General features: G+C 51.7%; 1 pseudogene; it reads right to left on the bottom strand.

Moving 5' to 3' along the window:
* Nucleotides 1-18,498: 18,498 nt before the first annotated feature.
* Nucleotides 18,499-19,165, bottom strand: LOC105097754 (immunoglobulin heavy variable 3-23-like; annotated as a pseudogene).
* Between the last annotated feature and the right edge of the window lie 1,785 nt (nucleotides 19,166-20,950).

The following is a 20,950-nucleotide window of genomic DNA, read 5'->3' as shown; positions in this document are numbered from 1 at the left end:
AAATAAAAGGGGGAGGTCCAGAGGCAGAGACCCCTTGAGGCTCGCCACAGATCCCTGCTGTGTGAACTGCTTTAGTTCCCTGAGCCTGGGCTGCCTTCAGTAGCTCAGCTGAGCAGGGAGAGTCTGGCTTCAGTGCCCAATATGACTGGGGGAGACACACCTCCAATCTGGAGAAATGTGTGTCCACGCCTATTGAGAGAAAGGACTGGGGAGAGCCCAGCTATTCCCTCAGGGCCTGTCACTTGGGATCAGGAGGATGCTGGGAAGGCTGGTCAGAGGGCTGATGGTGCCTGAAGTGCACACACTTGTAACAACCTCTTTCCCAATGTCCTGTGTCTTGTCAATAATAGCAGAGAGGAGGAGGGTTTTGCTTTTGTTTAGGAGCCCTCAGTTGCTGGACTTCAAGTTTAATAATGGGAGACTCATCTTCAATGTGAGACAGGTGGTTTGCAAGGGTAAGTAAATCTGGGTCTGGACAGGGTATAGCTTTGCATTCCAGCTTGGAACTCCTCACTACAAAAGAAATGTCCTGCCTCAGCTTATTAATAGACACACATTTAAAAGGTACCTAAGTGGAATAAACTTCAGGAGCAGGAACATAACTTTCTTTTAAAAGTATCTGAAGTTGTTTGTGATAAACGTGGACATATTCAACTGATTTTTATGGGAAACCTGGATTTTGATTCCAAATAACAGTCTTGAAAATGTCTCAGGAATTGCCCAGTGAATTTGCCTAAATAATACTAGAGCCTTTTTGTATAGTAAGTTACTGGACGCTTCTCCTGGTCACAAATCTAAACACCTTTCAGGATTCTCCCAGAAGCAAGTTACACCAACGCCAGGCCTGACCTGCACAATAACTGCAGGAACGGGATGATGGAAGTCCCAGAAGCCGGTCCGATGAGTCTGAGGGACCCCGTTAAACTCCTCAGCGAGGATCTTTGGTTGCTTTGGAGAAATCTTTGAATACGGTTTGCACTTTACTTTCGTCCAGGAAAGAAAGTAATTGTGAGATTACCCTCTGGGTCCTCAGAGGAATTAACTTCAGAGGAACAAGACCTGACAAGTTGGAGGAAAAGTGCGTGGGGAGAATTTCAGAGGAAGTGCGAAGTTCGAGGAGACACTGACTGTGGAAGACCTGAGGGAACAGCGGAGGTGCAGGAGTAAGAGGAGAGGGAGGAATTGATGCTGGAGGGAAGCCTGAGACCCACAGGCCAGGGAAGGGGAGCCCGAGGCTTCAGAGGCCCAGATTTCTTTCCTTAGTCCCTGTTTGCTTCAGTTAATCTTGTGATCATGTTTTAGAACAGGTAACTTAAGGTTCCTAAAGGGGTTTCTAAGACACAGAATAATGAGGGAAATAGGTGTTCCATTAAATTTTGAAGATGTTTCATAGTTCTCCAACTTGGTTTTAAGAAAACTAAGTTTGAGTTTTTCAAAATTCCCCATCATGGCCATTGACATGTGTATTTAATGGTGCATGAATCGCCTTTCGCCAGGTCTGTCCATCTCACTACAAATTTCCACAAGGGAGGTCCCTGGGATTAAAACACAAACTCAGCTGTGGTTCCTACTGAAGATGTGACCTCAAAGCAGTTAGATAACTGGGACCCCATTTCTCAAGGTGATTTCTAGAAAATAAAGGAATAATTTCCAAGCAGCCTAAAGGGTCAAACAACTCAAATAGCGCAAATAGCCAGCAGGGCTAACACCAGTCAGGTCTAAGGGATCAGACTGGTTCTGAAGGAGCCAGGCTGAAGGATGCTCAGCACAGGCCCAGTAGATCAGCCCCTATTTCCAAGGAGTGGGAGGAAGGCCGGCCACTTCCAGCTGAAACAACCTGATTTCAAACTCAGACTAAATGCCAAATAAGTAATTGTATAAAATTTAAGAACTTATGTCGGAAGGGTAAACCTTAAGCAGTTCTCAGACAAAGCCTGCACAGATGTGGAAGCTGGGACCCAGGAGAATGACTTAGACTCAAACTCCAGGGTGGGGGAGAATCACAGGGTGCAGCCATGGGCCCAGTGTGGGTGCCACACCTGTTTGCTCAGCAGCCCCACAGTCATACGGGGTCTTGTCTCATTCCATAAGGGCCGTGAAAATGTTGACCTGACACAAACAGATGGCCAGTTATATTTCCAGCAAAAAGAAGTGTTGTATTCAGGATCAACAATGATTTCCCTTCAGGGCCTGGAATCACAGAGAGCCACCTGCAGCTCCTAGCATACACGGGGATAAGAATTATTTTGCAATTGGGAATAGATGTTGGAGGAGGTGCTGTAGTGAACAAGGCACCCAGGGCTTCTCACTGGCTGAGCTGTGACCACCCCTCACTGCCTGAGTCCTTGCCAGGTGGGAACAGGGCATCTTTCTACTTCACACAGCTGGGCTCTGCTGTCCTGGTAGGATATGATAGCCTACCCTGCTGTCACCAAACTCTATTTAACTGAGGTTTCTGTGTATTCAGTATTATTGTTATTTTTCCCAGTTTGTGAGATTGGATCAGTTTTGTTTTAGAAGCCAGGATCCCCTAGTCAGGCAATGCTGGGCTTATGAGTTCAACTTCATGGTGAAATAAAAGTGAATCATGTGGATGACAAAAAATGACTTCACTTATTAAAGACACTCATTGGAAGGAAACTCCACACCAGATCTGAATTATGCTGTTTTTATATTTAAGCCTGGAGATGGAGCCGAAAACAGACTGTGGCTTATCTCTGACTCCAGAGAGCAATTATGTTGTTCTCAGCATGTTGAGATGTTTTGAACAAGGAGCAACATGCAGGTGAGACTGTGTTATCCAGACCCCTCCCCATTTCTGAAGAATAAGGGATAAAGAATGAGATAATTTTGTAATATAAACAGGATACAGAAATAAAGCAAAATTCTGCTGATGGGACTGAGAAATTGGAGCCCCCACCATGGAAAACTGCCACTTTCTTACAAGGTTTAGGGCCAACTCACCATAAAACCAGCCATTTCAATAGTAGGTGTGTCTCTAGGTGAATTAAAAGCTCACGTTCACTGAAAACACTGTGTGCAGGTGCTCATGGGGCCTTCACACATGCTGTAAAGTGGAAACAAGGACTAAACCCAGAGCTCAGTGCAGGGCCGTGTGCCGATGGCGTCTGAGGTGCTGTTAAGCCCAGCACTGCAGCCCTTGTCATGGATCCAAGAAAACACAGTCGCTCATTCATTACTGGAAAATACGGGTCCTCCATGTTTCCTCAGGTGCCAGCAGTTTCCTGTCCCAGGATTATGTCTTGTGTGTGTCAGAGACAGTACCTTGGACAGAGGAGGGTTTGGATGCAGATACGATAGAAAAGTGTGGGTCCCTGCATGTATGTGCATGTGCACCTGAGTGTGCATGTGTGTGTGCGTGTCCCTGCACACAGACGGGAGCCCAGTTTACTCATGTGATGAGGGCTTTCGGGACTTCCATCATCCTTCTGAATTGAGACAATATCAGCGAATTTTCTTTATGAAAATCACCCAATTCTATAAAGAAATCTCTCATAGGATTATTTATTAAAATCAGCTTCTTCCCCATCATCAATGGAATCTATACCCAGGATTCTGACATTAATTTTCTCACAAGCGTGTGAACCTCGGTTCAGCACAGCCCTTCTGAGGACAGTGCTGCAAAGTCAGGATGAAGCCTTGGATTCTGAACCCACATCCTGAGAGTTCCTGGGCTCCTGACAGGACTTCCCTGCGGCTGAGGGCTCAGTGCCAGTTGCATCACCCACCTTCCCCCTAGTCGTGCTTTCCTACTTCTGACAACTAAGACCCTCACATATATGGCTGAGTCTAGACCAGAATCCTTCAGCTGCTGCAGGTCTCTGGTCAGAGGACAGCACAGCTGGGTGGGGAGCGGTTCTGGTGCAAGAAGCAGTTTGAAATGATGAGCCTGAATCAGGGTGGAAATGACCCTCAGCCTTCACACCGGGCAGTTCACACTCTGAAGTTTAACACCTGGGATTTTGCAGTTCATCCAAGAGTTCCAGTTGAACTTCTCCCAGCTCTCATGCCACCTGGAGACGACAAACACAGGTACGGTGAGGCTTGGTCACATTTCTCACGTCACATAACCTTTCTATCCCACTATGTGTAGACTTCAATGTGCAACACTGAGGTGAAATTTATAGCATATTGTGTAGTTTGTAACTTGCATAAAAATAAAATTACAAAGTATATAATAAGTATTCATTACAGCCCAATCACTAGTAAAGACATTTTCTTGAATGTTATTATTGATAGAAATGCATTGAAATGCAGAGACGGTTGAAAACAATCCTCTTGAACTCTGCTTACAGATTACTGGCCAACACAGTAACTGTCAAAATCATCATGATCTCACCACTGAAGGGGGTCTTGTCCAAAAGTTTCTTGATGTTGATTCTGGATCAGTTATGACCAAGAGGAGGAGCACAGGTGAAAATGCTGGACAAGCCCTCACCTAACATGTGTCCCTGCACATACCACAATGCGCTACCCGTCTGGGGGCTGCGTTCATCACCAACGTGGGAGGAACTCTGGCAGCGACATCACAGAATCCGTGTGCACACGTAAAATATACAGGTTCTATGTGTTTGCCCTGAAAACTCACACAATAAACATGATATTTCCAAATGCTACCAACACCAGCAAACCACAGACACTCACAGCTGCTCAGGGACCTGGCCCTCTCTGAGGCTAGCAAGGCCCTGACTTTCTATATAGTGAGATGACATGCAAATAGGGCCTCCCTCTGAGGATAAAGCTCCCTGGCCCTGGCCCTGCAGCTCTGGGAGAGGAGCCCAAGCCCCGGGATTCCCAGCTACTCCTGTTCTCTGAGCAGGACTGAGCACAGACGACTCACCATGGAGCTGGGGCTGAGCTGGGTGGTCCTGGCTGCTCTTCTACAAGGTAATTCATGGAGAACAAGAGCTACCGAGGATGTGGGTGGTCGTGAGTGAGGGAATCAGAGGACGTGTGACAGTCTCCTGACCAGGATGTCTTTGTGTTTGCAGGTGTCCAGGCTGAGGTGCAGCTGGTGGAGTCTGGGGGAGGCTTGGTGCAGCCTGGGGGGTCTCTGAGACTCTCCTGTGCAGCCTCTGGATTCACCTTCAGTAGCTACTACATGAGCTGGGTCCGCCAGGCTCCAGGGAAGGGGCTGGAGTGGGTGTCCGGTATTAATAGTGATGGTAGTAACACATACTATGCAGACTCCGTGAAGGGCCGATTCACCATCTCCAGAGACAACGCCAAGAACACGCTGTATCTGCAAATGAACAGCCTGAAATCTGAGGACACGGCCCTGTATTACTGTGCCACAGACACAGTGAGGGGAAGTCATTGTGAGCCCAGACACAAACCTCCCTGCAGGGTCACAGGGGACACTTAGGACCCCCTGGGGACCCTCAGGACTCCCCAGTTGTGCCATTCAGCCCCAGGGGCAGGTGCAGGAGGCAGCTGGTTTCATGGTTTCCTGTCAGGCTCTGGGGTTTCCTCTCCACAGAGCAGGAACTTCTCTGGATCCAGGAATCTGTGCTTGGACATTTAGTGTCTCAATTAGAAAGGTTTTCAAAAAGGAAAAACAACATTAAGAAAAATTCTCTCATGCAAAAAGGCAGAGAGTCTCTTGTATTTATATACTCCTGTTGGCCCCTGTCCAAATCCAGTCAATGTGCAGCAGTTTCAAAACCATTTAGTGGATTTACTGACAGTTAAACACACTCTACCCTCCTCCCCTGTGAACTCTCAGCCCCACCCTACTGATGGGGACACTTATCCCTGCCAGGTGGGGGCTCCTGGCTGAAGTCCTGCATGAGAAGCCCGGTGAGCCTGGCAGCCCCCCAGGACCACAAGCGGGTCACAGGGAAGGACGCCAGTGAGAGGGAACGGGTGGGGCCGTGGCCACGTGTGCTCCTCCTCCAGGTCCAGAGAATCCCTGAAGAATAGAGGCACCTGCTCCCTGTTCCCTGTGCAGGTTACGTTGGGTCACGTGCTCACTGATCAATTATCACCGATAAACACACAGATAATTGGGAGGGAACAGTTACACACAGGTGGGCACTGACGTGTGCAATTTCAGAAACTACTGCAGACCCACTGCAGGACGCTTTCTTCACCGTGCAGTCTCAGGTGAGCACCAGAAGCAGGAAAGCCACCCGCGCTCTCACTCCAGGAAGAGGGCTCTGCATCCTCACCAGGCACGCCCGGCTTGTCCAGGATCCCCTTCGGGGCGGTCAGGTCCCGTGCTTACAAGCCCAGGTCTGGCCGGGAGGGCTCTGGCCCCCTGCTGTGTGCTCTCCCGCACCCCGCACGCACGCGAGGCTGCACAGTGCAGCTCACACCTGGAAAAGCAGGTAAAGCTGGTACCTGCATCACACGCCGGCTGTGCAGAGGTAAACACAAACGCTGCAACACACACCAAGTGCGGGGTCCAGGGCGTTCCACCCAGAATGTGCCCCAGTGCCATGCCGATTACTGTGACTTACAGTGGCTTAAGGAGCAGCCACCACAAGAGGGACACTCGGACCTTCCCCTCTGTCTCCCAGCGCTAGACTTACGCCTCTCCTGTGAAAGGCACGCTCCCTGCGTCTGGAGGTGGAAGGACACCCGTCACCCCACGTGGGGACCCAGCCTGGCGGCTCCTGGCGGCAGACTCTGCTCCTTCCCTGATGCGCTAACCCCCACACAAGCTCTTCTCAGGTTCTTCACTAATTGAGCCCCAAACCACAGATTTCTTCACCCTGTCAGTTCCTCATGATACTGTGTAGCTTTGTCCAAAAGGATGCGAGCTGCCTGCTTTGGTGTCTTCTCATCCATTTCTATGTCACGTCCAAGAGCATAACCAACATTTACTTCTTTTCTCCCGTGAATGTAATCATAGAACAGCCTGTGAGTAAACGACCCCTGTGCCCTTCGGGATTAAGAGGAGACTACGGTGAAGAGTTTCAGACACGACCTTGTCACCAGTGCCCCAGAATATCCTGTTGCAATTAATAAACCAGCCTCAGTACTACCCCTCTGTCTGCAATCACAACCGCAAGGCCTGAGCCAGAGGGAGCCACCCCAGGCCTGGCTGGAGTCCTCTTTTGAGGTCCCCATTTGATCCACTTATTCTGCCACTGGCTGGCCGTTTCAGCCTCAAATTTTGTCAATTCAGGCTATGAAAAGACTACGCAGGGACGCCTAGAGCTTGTCCAGGCCCAGAGGAGCTTCAGGGACAGCTGCCTAGCTTGAAACCCTAACTCATTGGCAGGACTTGCAGCCAAACAGATAAATATCAGGCCCAGTGAGGCAGTGGGCTTTTTGAGAACTTCACTGTTTTTGAGGAGTTAAAAAAAAAGAAAAACAAAAAAAAACTGGTACTGGGGTCACAGTCTGCAGTGCCAGAAGCAGACCCATGCCTATAGGCCATAAAACCTGTCAACCAACAATGGGAGCCTCAAAATCAAAGCCGACAGTTCTGGACTGCATGATTCAAAATTTCAAAAAGGGTTTCTCAGGAGACTATGGGATTAAATTGTCCCCAGAAAAGTTGCACACGTTGTGCAAGTTAGAATGACCCACCTTCAGAGTGGGATGGTCCTCAGAAGTCACACTTGACCTGCCAACTACCCGGGCCATGTACAGAGTAATTGCCAGGACCCCAGGGCACCCCAACCAATTCCCATATATTGACCCCTGGCTAACAATCGCCCAAACCTTGCCCCCATGGGTCTGGTTCTGCACAAATGGTCAGGGACAGTGTAGGACCCTCGTGGCCCAGACAGTAAAAACAAAAAAGGAAGGTGCAACGAAGCCAGCTCTTGAGGGGGACCCTGAAGAAGAACCAGCGATGCCCCCGCCATGTATCCTTCCTTCTGCGGCTCCACCACAGCTGCCTCCACCTGATAGCCCACCTCCATCTGTGTCCCCGCCGGCACAACCCCAGGCTCCAAGCCAGGAACCCTCAGGGAGGAGACTGTTCAGCCCAACTAGCCAGCCAGCCAGTGACCGCCCTCCAGATGCCTCTCCCGGAGGCCCAAGGGCCCCAGTACGTTAACGATGATGGCTCCGTACAGCCCAGACACTCCGTCCTGTACCACCAGCCTTTCAGTACAACAGACCTCCTGAACTGGCGACACCACACTCCTCCGTATTCAGAAAAACCCCAGGCCATGATTGCCCTCCTAGAGTCCATCTTCCAGACCCACCGGCCAGCTTGGGATGACATCCATCAGCTGCTCCTGACGCTTCAATGCTGAAGAAAGAAAGTGGGTCCTGACAGAAACTAAAAGCTGGCTACAAGAGCAGGCCCCAGAGGGAACCATGGACGCAGAAGGGTCAGCCCTAAATGCAGCCCCAGAAAGAAGGCCAAACTGGGACTTTAACACCCAAGATGGACAAGAGGCTCTGCAGACGTATCAGAGAGCCCTCCTGAAGGGCTGCGAGCCGGGGCAAAGAAACCAACCAACATAACTTAGACCACCACAGTGATCCAAAAGCCGGACGGGTCCCCATGGACTCCTATGAGAGGCTATGCGAAGCTTTCGGATCTACACCCCATTTGACCCCGAAGCCCCCGAAAACCAGCAGATGGTCAATGCTGCTTTTGTGGCCCAATCCTACACCGACATCCGCCGAAAACTTCAAAAACTGGAAGGTTTTGCTGGAATGAATTCCACTCAATTGCTGGAGGTGGCCAAAAAAGTCTTCATAAATCAAGGCCGCGAAGCCCGACAAGAAGCAGGCAGACGAACAGAACAGAAAGCATGCCTGCTGGCAGCAGCACTAGGGCACTCCTACCCAAACCAGCATCCCGCCCCATCGCGAAAAGGGGGGACCCGTGCGGGGCCCCCCAGAGGCAAGACCAATGTGCATACTGTAAGAAGGTTGGTCACTGGGAAAATGAGTGTCCTTATCGCGGAGAAGCAAAAAACCTACCAAAGAGAAAACCTCCAGCCAGCGAAGGAAAGTACCAGCCCAAGTCTCCTCCAAGGAACCTAGTCGGGTTGGCCGGGCTGGACTCAGCCTAGGGGAGACTGCGTCCCTGCTCCGGGCCCCCGGGAGCCCGCAGTCAAGATGTTGGTGCGGGGCCAACCGATGACATTTACAGCGGACACGGCGGTAATCAAAGCTGTGGCCCCCTTGACTGAGAAAACGGCAATTATCACAGGAGCCCCCGGGGACCAGGCCTCTCGCCCGTTTGCCATCCACGATCATGCCAGCTCGGGGGACATTTAGTCACTCATGAGTTTCTCTACCTACCAGAATGCCCCATCCCCCTTTTGGGAAGAGACTTACTTTGTAAACTGGGGGCCCGGATAACACTCTCTCCTGGAAAGCAAACACATCTAACTCTGAGGGGGAAGGAAGCCTTGCTCATGATGGCGACCGTGCCCCAAGAAGAAGAATGGTGCCTATACCAAACAGAAAGTGCCCAGACAAACCCTGACTCTCTGTGAGGAGAGTTCCCCTCCATCTGGGCAGAAGGGGGACCCCCCAGACTGGCCCGATTGGTAATAGACCTGTGACTGGGTGCAACCCCATCCAAGCTGCGAGAGTACCCCATACCCAGAGAAGCCCGCCTGGGAATTCAGAAGCACATCCAGCGTTTGCGTGATGAGGGAATTCTCAAAGAGGGCCAGCCTCCATGGAACATGCCCCTCCTGCCCGTCAGAAAGGTGGAAGTAATAGACTGAAGGCCAGTGCAGGGTCTGCGAGTAGTTAACAATGCCGTGACCACAATACACCCAGTGGTCCCGAATCCACACACCCTTCTCAGCCTCCTACCGGCCCAAGACAAATGGTTCACCTGCCTAGACCTCAAAGATGCTTCCTTCTGCCTCAGGCTGGCACCAGTCAGTCAACCGATATTTGCCTTCAAATGGGAGGACCCCCACACGGGCAGGAAAACTCAGTTAACCTGGCCTCGCTTACCACAGGGTTTTAAAAACTCACCCACCCTGTTTGGAGAAGCACTGGCCACGGACTTGACTGCCTTCCTGGGAGAAGCTCTAAACTGCGCCTGCTGCTGTGCGCAGACGGCCTGCTATCAGGCAGCCCCAGTCAAGAGGACTGTTGGGGGGGGACCCCAGGCCCTGTTAGCACTGCTGTCGGATGCTGGCTATAAGGTCTCCTGGAAAAAGGCACAAATTTATAAAAAGACAGTTAAGTATCTCAGGTTCATTGTCTCAGAAGGACACCGAGCTTTGGGCCCAGAGTGAAAACAAGCCATTTGTGCGATACCACAGCCAGGCACCAAGAGAGAGATCCGAGAATTCCTGGGGGCAGCAGGGTTCTGCCGAATCTGGATCCCTGGTTTCTCAGACATAGACAAGTCCCTGTATGAAGCCACCGCTGGATCTGGGGAAGAACCCTCGGACTGGGGACCCAAGCAGGAAGAAGCATTTAATGAGATCAAGAGACTGCTAACCAGGGCCCCAGCCCTGGGACTACCAGACGTGACAAGAGAATTCAACTTGTTCATCCATGAGAAGAATCATGCAGCCCTAGGGGTTCTCACCCAAGCAGTGGGGGCCTGGCAGTGGCCCGTGGCCTATTTGTCAAAGAATCTGGACCCAGTAGCTTCAGGGTGGCCACCATGCTTACGAGCACCGGCTGCTACAGTAACCCTGGTCAAGGAAGCAGACAAGCTCACCCTTGGAGAGACTGCCAGCGTGAAGGTTCCACACGCAGTCCCCACCCTGATGAACAGCCAGGGGCGCCGATGGCTGACCAACACTAGAATGACACGTTGCCCAGGGCTCCTCTGTGAAAACCCCAGGATCTGCCTGGAGACGGTGTGGACCTTGAACCCAGCCACCTTCCTGCCCGAGGGAGAGGGCCCAGCCGACCACGACTGTGAGGACGTAGTAGAAGAAGTCTCAAGCAGGCGTGAGCTGTCTGATGTTCCGCTCCAGAACCCTGAACTTGAACTTTTACAGACGGGAGCAGCTCCATGCAGGATGGACAACATACGGCAGGATACGCGGTGACCGCAGCACACAAGGTAATAAAAGCCGAATCTTTACCACTGGGATGGTCGGCACAGAGGGCAGAAACATGGGCGCTCATCCAGGCGTCACGAGAGGGAAGAGGAAAGCAGGTCGACATTCACACGGACTCTAAGTACGCCTTTGCTACCCTGCACACACATGGCGCCGTACATAAAGAAGGGGGTCTGTTAACAGCTGGAGCAAAGGAGATCAAGAATAAAGGCGAGATATTGCAACTGTTAGAGGCAGTCTGGGAGCCTGCGGGGGGGTCAGTCATCCACTGCGAGGGGCCCCAGAAGGGAGACGACCCTGTAAGCAGAGGAAGCCGACTGGCAGACCAGGCTGCATGAGAAGCAGCAAGTCAGTCTGGCCACGCCAGAGATCCTGGGACCGTGGCGAAGGTTCTGCCAGCACCCGAACTGCCAACGCCTCTGGAACACAGCCGAGAGGAAATCTTCCAGGCCAGGACCGAAGGAGGGATGGTGGGCGATGCCTGACAAACGGACATACGTACCTGAACACTTAGCCCGTCACGTGGTCCTCCAGCAGCACGAGCTCACCCACGTGCACAGATGGCCTCGGAGGCCCTGCTGGATCGATACTATCTGATCGCCCGACTTCCATCCCTCTGTGCCTCAGTCTCTCAGCGCTGCCTTGTGCGTGCCCAGAACAATGCAGAACGGGGGCCAACTGGACCAAAAGGAATCCAGCGCTGCGGCCAGGCTCCTTCTGAAGATATGGAAGTGGATTTCACAGAAATAGGGCCTAGCAGAGGATACAAGGACTCACTGGTTTTTGTCTGCACCTTTTCAGGGTGGGAGGACGCACACCCAGCACGGGCTGAGAAGGCAAGGGAAGTAACAAAGGCCTTACTCAGAGACACTGTTCCCGGATTCGGGATGCCACTGACCACAGGGGCAGACAACGGACCTGCATTTGTGGCAGAAGCGCTACACAGCCACTGGAGTCTACGTGCAGCCGACGGGCCCCCGAGCTCAGGGAGAGCAGAGCGCGGGACCCGGGCCCTGAAGCAAGTTATGGCGAAACGCAGTCGGGAAACTCAGCTGCCTTGGACTGACACTCTGCCCCCGGCTCTTCTGCGGGTACGCTGTGCCGCTCGGTCCAAGACGGGGCTCTCCCTTCTGAGATCCTGTACGGGAGGCCCCCTCCTTTAATTAGACTAGGGGAAAGTATTAAGGAAGTGGGGAGCGTAGAAATTCATAAGCAAATACAGGGCCTCAGAAAGGCTATGCGAGAAATCCATAGGTGGGGAACTGACAGGATCCCAGTGTCACTGGGAACAATGTGACACCCATATGAACCTGGGGACCAAGTCTGGGCAAAAGACTGGCAAAGGGAGCCGCTCAGACCCACCTGGAAGGGCCCCTACCCAGTCATGTTAGCCACCCCAACAGCTCTAAAGTTGCAGGTATCGCCCCCCGGATTCATCACGCAGAGTAAAGAGAGCAGCGCCACCGCGAGACGAGGACGTCTGGAGAGTCGCCCAGGTCCCCAGAGAGCCTCTTAAATCAGGCTCCAGAGACGCCCGCCTCGCCTGCCAGAGAGCACCGAGCCCTGCTCTAGCCACACCCGGAAGCCTTCCACGGCCGAAGCCTGAGGAGCCACCGATCAAGACAGAAAATGAACTGCTGTCCCGCTTTATTTTAGTACTGAGTACTGTCGCTGTATTGCGAGCTGTAGGACTGACGGCCACTGCACCCCAGGATTGGAACATGGGCCAGAGACTAACACCAGCTGTGCTCCGTCCCTCCACAGTAGGAAGCCTAGTGGTCGGTCAGTGTCTGCTGGAGGAACCATACCTCCCTGTGAGAAATGATGAGACCCCAAGCCCTTCTTCCGCTTGTGAAAGTCGTTGCTGACTTATCTCTTTCCATGACAGGGGTTCCAATGGGACCCATTCGCCAAACTGCAGAAGAAATCACCGGCCCACACACTCAGGGCCCTTCTACAGACATAGCAAGGGTTAGGGAAAAGAAAAGAAGACCTAGGTCCGTGCTCTATAACCAGGACCCCCAATTAAGTCCCTTATTAAGTAAGTCCATCACCTTCTTCATGCTACCAACCCACAACTAGCAAGTGCTTGCTGGCTCCGCCTGCGTCCCGGCCCCTGCAGCATGCAGCCAGCCCGATAGGTCTCTCAGCTCTAACCAAGTTCAATGGCCGCCCTGGGTGGTCCCCAGACTCTGTGGGAAATCTGGCCGCTGCCCAGTGTGCCCAAACCCATAACTGCACAACTGTTTCTGGTTGGATGCCTGCCAAACCCTGGTGCACACCGAGCCCAGGAACCTTTTTTGTATGCGGGGCACACGCCTGCCGGTGCCGCCAGCCAGTTGGACAGGTACTTGCACACTGGCCTCCTTATCCCTCAGATGGACAAAATGCCTAATAACCAGAGCCTTCCCGTACCCCTGATGGACCATACTCGATCAAAAAGGGCCATCCAGTTAATACCACTACTCGTTGGCCTGGAATAGCGACTGGAGTGGGCACAGGAATAGGAGGAACAGCCTCATCTTCCCACTGTTACCAGCAGTTATCTGCTGAGGTCACTGAAGGTTTAAAACAGGTGGCTGAGTCCTGAATGACTCTACAAAACCAGCTGGACTCCCTAGTGGCATTTGTCCTACAGAACAGGAGGGGTTTAGAACTGCTCACCGCCAAAAAGGGGGGACTCTCTCTTCCTAAATGAGGAATGCTGTTTCTACGTAAATCAATCAGCAATTGTCAGAAATACGGTCCAACAACTACGAGATCGAGCTGAACGCAGAAACCAGCAAACTCCTGGGCACAGTGGAATAACCTCTGGAGTTGGGCCTCCTGGCTCCTCCCCCAGCAGGCCCCCTCCTTATGATCCTTGCAGCACTGCTGTTTGGTCCCTGCATCCTTAATCTCATTACCCGTTTCATTAGCTCACGGGTAGAGTCACTGAGACGACAGCTACTAGTCACTCAGTACAGGCCCCTGGACCAGAAGAACCCAATGGTGAATAAGGGGCACCACTGTAAGGCTGATGCTCGCTGCAGGTGTTAAAGAGAGCATCAAAGTGGGGAAGGAGGTGGGAAGCCCCACAGAAAGACCAGCAGGACCCCCAAGCAGGGCCACTACTCTCCTGCCGGCGCCATCCAGTTCCCTGCCAGAAACGGCTTACTTATCCCTAAAACTCTACTGGTTCCCTGAGCTCACTCCTGATTGGTTATTTCCTTCACTCCTGATTGGTCCATTTCCCTAACTTCTGATTGGTCCATTTGTAGTGCTTCGTTTGCATGGAGCTCACTCCTGATTGGTTATCTCTCCCTCCTGATTTGTCCATTTCTGCAAAGCTTGTTCCTAATTAGTCAACTTTCGTTATACCTCATTTGCATGTGATGTTGCAAAGTGTACACTGGCAGCCTATGAAAGCCTGTGTAAACCTACAGACGGGGTCCAGAGCTTGGAGTGCTAACTCCTCTGGGCCCGCTGGCGTAATAAACCTGAGTTCTCCAACTCTCCAAGTGCTGCTTGGTCTCCTGCCTGGACCCAGGTTGCTGACACAACTGAGCTGTAACACTGAACTGTAGCACATTTTTCCACAACAATGTAATAGTTCTCATCTGAGTATTTTGAGAAATCCCCATACTGTTTTCCACAGTGGCTGCTCCAATTTACATCCCCAACAACAGTGTGCAGGGGTTGCCTTTTCTCCACATCCTCAACAACATTTGTCATTTGTGTTCTTTTTGATAACAGCCATTCTGATATTTTATTGTTAGTGGAAAGAAATGCAGCCAGTTTCTCTATGCTCATCCTGTGTTCTGCTGCCTTGCCGAATTCCTTCATCAGCTCCAGTTGTTCTGCGTGGAGCCTTGGGGCTTCTATGTAAAGTACCAGGCCATCTGCATGTGGTGACCACTTTCCTGAAAAGCTCCCCAGTGACGTTCGTTTGCAGGGAGGTTTTTGCTGATTCTGGTCACTTCTAGCGGTCATTCTGTTCAAAGGATCTATTTTTTCTTGATTCAGTTTGGTGGACTTTATGTTTCCAGAACCTTGTCCGTTTCCTTTAGGGTGTCCAATCTGTTGCCATGAGGTTGTTCATAGTGTTCTCTAGTGGTCTTTTGAATGTCTGTGGTATTGGCTGTAATTTCTCCATTTTCCTTTCTTATTTTGTTCACTTGTATCCTCTCTTTCCTTCTTGGTGAGGCTGGCCAGAGGTTTGTCGATTTTTTTTTTCACTCTTCAAAAAAAAACAGCTCTTGGTATGATTGTTTTTTTCTATTGTTGTTTTTTTTTTTTTTCTGGTCTCTATTTTATTCAGTTCCTCCCTAATTTTTATTATTTCTTTCCTGACACCGACTTCAGGTTTTGCTCGCTCTTCTTTCTCTAATTCTTTCAGGTGGCAGGTTAGGTGGTTTATCTGAGGTCGTTCCTTTTTGAGGAAGGTCTGTGCCGCTGTGCTCGTCCCTCTTAGGACGGCTTTGGCTGCGTCCTGTAGATTTTGTGTGGTTGTGTTTCCATTGTCGTTTGTCTCAGGGTATTTTTTAATTTTTCCTTTGATGTTTTTGTCGACACATTGGCTTTTAGCAGCATGTTGTTTAGTCTCCGTGCGGTTTTTTTTCTTGTTTTTCTTTCTGGGATTGATTTCTAGTTTCATGCCATTGTGGTCAAAACTGATGCTCGAAATAAATTCTATCCTCTTAAATTTGTTGAGGCTTCTTTCGTGCCGAGTATGTGGTCTATCCTTGAGAAGTTTCCATGCGCACTTGAAAAGGAAGTATATACTATTGGGGGGTAATGTAACATCTTAAAATATCAGCTGAGCCCAGCTGTTCCTTTGTGCCGTTTGGTATCTCGGTTGCCTCGTTAGTTTTCTGCCTGGGAGTTCTGTCCGGGGCGTTAGTGGGTGTTGCAGTCCCTGCTGTCACTGTGCTCCCATCAGCTTTCCCCTTTTTGTCTGTTTGTATTAGTTTCATATATTCAGAGGTAACGTGTCAGTTACCTGCTGTGTCTGAAGGGCTGTTTTTTTCAAATGTGGGAGTGTCCTGGGTAGACTGTGCAAATCTAACAATTTTGTCACAAGGATGTTTTTTAGTGTCTTTCCTACATGTGTGCTGGTTTTTGTCCCCTTGATCGGGGGTGTGGCTGGTGTGACCAGAGCCTGCCCTGGCTGTTGAACTGGGCCTCCTCTTTGCTCTGTGGTTGTCAGAGCCGGGCCTGCGCCCCTACTGTAGGAATCAAAGAGTCCAGACCCATTTCTGAGCTGCAGTGTGTGGCAGGTGGGGTTGGAGCACTTCTGCTGGAAGACGAGCCCCAGAATATTCCTCCTCAGGAGACGACCACTGGAAAGTGCCCTCTGTGCTGTCACCCACCACTAGTTACTTGGGCTTCCAAAGTGCACTCTGCGGTTGCTGCCCTTGTCCTCCCCCCCCCCTCAGCCATGGGGATATCAGCAACCCACGCTGGTGTCCCCAGGTTCTGCCCTGCAGAGCCACCAGTGCAGATCCACCGACATCAGGCACTGGGACCTGGATCCCCCATGAGCCACGGGTCAGCCCCGCCCTCAGCCCCATGTCCACATCGGCTACGCGGGGCCACTGTCAACACCAGGCTTGCCCCACGTCAAGCACCAGAACCCCACTAGGTTGTCTCAGAGGTGTGGGTCCACAAAGGCACCAGCTATGCAAATCTGCCACCACAGCCTGGGGCTTGAAACAAGTCTCAGTCCCACCTGCAAAGTCACGGGATCGGACACGGATTCAGGTGTCAGCCCCACCTCTGCCCGGGAGCCTCGCTGCAGGGACTGCGCCCCCCAGAGAATGCTGAGAGGCCTGCGGTTTCTGAGCCCCACCCCTCTTCTAGGGCAATGTGTGCCACAACGGTGCTGAGCAGTGCCCTCTGGGCTCATGATGACGACTGCTGAGGCTGGGCTGCTTTGCACCCCTCCCCACGCGCCCCAGCAGTGGTGCTGTCGTGGGGGTGGACCCAGCCTGTTTTGCACACTCTTCTACCCTCAGCCTGCACCGCACTCTGCCTACTGTGGCTGCCTCTGCACACTCAGCACCAGCCCTCTGCCCGGGATCGTCCATGGGAGCCTGGGCTCCAGCAGCCCCACCCAGCCCACCCCCACTGGCTCACACCTAGAGCTAGGGATGGCAGAGACCCTCTGTGCTGGTTTGTCCCAGTTCTGTCTGCCAGGTCGCTACAAGTTTTCCCTCCAAGCTTCTGAAGCTCCTTTTCTATCCCTGCTGACCTTCCTGCTGGAGAGGGGGCCTCCTGGAGTGAGCGCACTTTTCCTCTGTCTCCACTCCCTCCCCAGGGGGCAGCTCCTGCACTGATTTCTTTTTTTTTTTTTTTTTCCCCATCCGGTTTTGTGAGTATTTCCTTGTGTTTCCAATTGTAAGAGGTATTCTGCCAAAGTTCAGTAGGCAGTCTGTGAGATTTGTTCCATTTGCAGATGCGGTTTTTGTGGTATTCGGGGGAGAAGGTGAGCATGGCCTCCTTCTAAACCTCCATCTTGACTGTCTCCCAATTTTGCTGTTTTTGGTATGTCATTTTTCTTCTAAAACCTGTTTTAAGCAGTGCACGCCCCTTTCAACACCGTGTAGCTCTCTGTCCTCACCACTGAGGTTCGTTACGGAACCTCACTGTGTCTGGCGCCTGGTGGAGGTTCTGGGAATAGTGAGAAGGACTCCAGCTCCGGAAAGCCCACGGTCTAGGAGAGACTTAGTGAGAATTTGGGCAGAGGGAGCCAGCAGGCAGTGTTGAGGTGGGCTTTGTGAGACAATCAACAGACAGCAGAGGGCAGGGAGGGAGTAGGTCTCTGTCCGTCTGGTTCTCGATATCTGTGCAGATTGTCTATGTGGAAACGGAGATGCTTCATAGAACATGGCCCCATGAACTGCTTTCAGAGACCTGCCCAGAACATGGCCTAGCGATGCTGTAAAGGGAACACGTCCCTTCACTTGTTGTTCTGCAGTATTCACGTGGAAACCTGAGAGCTGCACCTTGTAGATGGGCTGTGGCTACACCCCGGAGACTCAGGGACAGGCACAGAAGGAGGGCAATCTGTGATCATCAGTGCCCACCACAGTGACAACATGTGAGGGGGGAACGCGTGGCGGGAGGATGAGCCGCCTGGGGCAAGTGTCCCGGCAGGATTCTCACAGGCATGGAGTCAGTGTGCGCCTGGAACATGAGAGCAGCTCACAGGGTGACTGGGCTCTGCTGGTGTTTCTCACAGATGAAGAAATCCCTCAGGAAGCCCTCTTGTCAGGACAGAAGGGGAGGGACAGGAGCCTGGAGAGGGGACAGCCCTCCTCACTGGTGGTGGCTCATCTCTGAACAGATAGTGTCACTTGCTTCTCTGTCGGCTGCGCTGAGAAGATGAGAAATTAGGGCTACGTGGAACACAACACAAAATGTCCTGGGGGGGTTTGTAGAGGAAATCCCTGCCAGGAACAGGAAGCCCCTTTCCACCCGCCTCTGCACTTGCTCCTGGGGCTGGTCTTTCCATTCTGTGAGTCTTGCACACCCCCTGGTGGACCCACACGCTTCTCAGGAGGGAAGGTTTGCGTCTGGGCTCACACCGACTTCCCCTCACTGTGTCTCTTGCACAGTAATACACGACCGTGTCCTCAGGTTTCAGGCTGTTCATTTGCAGATACAGCACGTTCTTGGCGTTGTCTCTGGAGATGGTGAATCGGCCCTTCATGGAGTCTGCATAGTGTGTGCTACCACGACTATTAATAGCTGAGACCCACTCGAGCCCCTTCCCTGGAGCCTGGCGGACCCAGCTCATGGCATAGCTACTGAAGGTGAATCCAGAGGCTGCACAGGAGAGTCTCAGAGACCCCCCAGGCTGCACCAAGCCTCCCCCAGACTCCACCAGCTGCACCTCAGCCTGGACACCTGCAAACACAAAGACATCCTGGTCAGGAGACTGTCACACGTCCTCTGATTCCCTCACTCACGACCACCCACATCCTCAGTAGCTCTTGTTCTCCATGAATTACCTTGTAGAAGAGCAGCCAGGACAACCCAGCTCAGCCCCAGCTCCATGGTGAGTCGTCTGTGCTCAGTCCTGCTCAGAGAATGGGAGCAGCTGGGAATCCCGGGGCTGGGGCTCCTCTCCCAGAGCTGCAGGGCCAGGGCCGGGTGGCTTTATCCTCAGAGGGAGGCCCTATTTGCATGTCATCTCACCATATAGCAAGCCTGGGGTTTGAGCAAGGGCAGTACCCCAGAGCAGGAGTGAGTGTATTGGATTTGGTGGTTTTGATAGAATTTTGGAAAATACGATTTTCCACTATGTGGGTTTTCCAGAGTAAACACTTGTCACCCATGTGTATTTTGTTTTCACATATGGACACAAACCCTGTGATGTAAGTTTCACTGTTTCCCACAGAGTAGGGATGTGAACTACAGCCAAAATGTGGTGGGCTTGTTGCGTGTCCAAGGACACGCCTGTGGGGAGGGTCAGTCCCAGCACCTACAGCTGTGCGCCTCCCCACTAGACCCAGCTGTCCCTGCATCAAGTCCCGGAAAACAGGACAGTGCTTGTGAGGTTTGTGCACCCGCTCCCCGTAGTGAGACGTGAGGACTTTGCTGCCCCCTAGTGTTGGGAGCCAGAGGTCAGAAGCTGTGTTTTCGGCAGGCTCCAGCGTTGCAGCGCCTGTCCCTCACGTCTCCCCCACAGGCATCCACTCTGTTTGTAACAGCCTTAATTAAGCGTCGCGGCATGTAGCAAGCTGCCCGTGCTGGAGTGCGCTCTCTGGTACACACTCACGCAAGCGTCAGCGTAATCAAGAGGAACAAATTGATTCCCTTCCATCTATTCGCTGGTTTCCAGAGCTCCTCCTTCCTCTCCCTCCTCTTTTTCCACGCTGTTACTTCAGGTTAGCTTTCTTTTCCCAGAATTACCCAGGGGGGCCATATTGCGCGCACGGCCACCTGTACGGCTTGTTTCCCTCAGCACAGTTGCCGTCAATAACGCCGTTCTGCTGCGTGTATCGAGAGTCCTTGGTTTTAATGACATGTGTCGTTCCCAATAAGGATCACAGTCTGTCTGTCTCTTAAGCTGTTGTGCGGTGTTGGAATTATTTCCAGTTTCTGGGTGCTGCAGTAAAGCTGCAACAAAGGCATTCTTCTTAAATGAATAAATGAGCAATGCACGATGTATCCATGCAGTGGAATTCTATTCAGCAATTTAAATATTAAAGTATCATAGCATGAAAAGGCATGAATGAATCCAAAATTAGCGTATTGCTACTTTTAAAGCCAGTCTGAAACTGTATGATTTCACCTATTTGAAATTCTGGAAAAGGCAAGACTGTATACATAGTAAGCAGGTCAGTATTTACTGGAATTTGGGGACAAGGCATTTAGTGAGTGAAACAGAGACAATATTTAAGTGTGGTGAGATTGTCCTCTATGAAACTGCAGTGCTGGAAACGTGGCACTAAGAACCTGTCAGAACACACAGAACTATTAGCACAGAGTGAACCTTGCTGAGTAGAAATATAAAAGGCATTTGGAAGTTCAGAGACTCAAAGATGGAACTTGTAGGCTGTGTAGATGATACCTCAGATCATTATGAATCAACTTGACTGAAGAAGGTGACAACACATTTCTGACCAAAGTGACTGTGTGACTGAGTGGAGTCTGAGGACAAGGGTCCAAGGACACTGCACAGAAGCTCTGGAGCCTGGCTGACAAGGATGTTCCCAGCACGGGCCAGGCTAGCAGCTCCATCACTACCGTGCACGTGGGATTGCGCCAGCAGGTACATGGATGGCACGGGCGGTGCCAGGTGTCTCACTGGTGGAGTGCAAGAGGCAGGAGCGGGTGGACAGACTGACCCCGTGGTGGTGCACGGGGGCTGGGGACGTAAGAATGTTCTCACATTCACCTTAAAACAGGTCAGAAGGTCAGATGCAGAGTTAGTTGTAGAAATGTGTGTGGGGGGGGGGGGAATGCACACAGAGATGTTT

The sequence above is a fragment of the Camelus dromedarius genome, chromosome 5, assembly GCF_036321535.1.
Source record: "Camelus dromedarius isolate mCamDro1 chromosome 5, mCamDro1.pat, whole genome shotgun sequence".
NCBI classification, from domain to species: Eukaryota; Metazoa; Chordata; class Mammalia; order Artiodactyla; family Camelidae; genus Camelus; species Camelus dromedarius.
The sequence above is the reverse complement of the archived record's forward strand: the minus strand, read 5'-3'. Positions and strand labels throughout refer to the sequence as shown.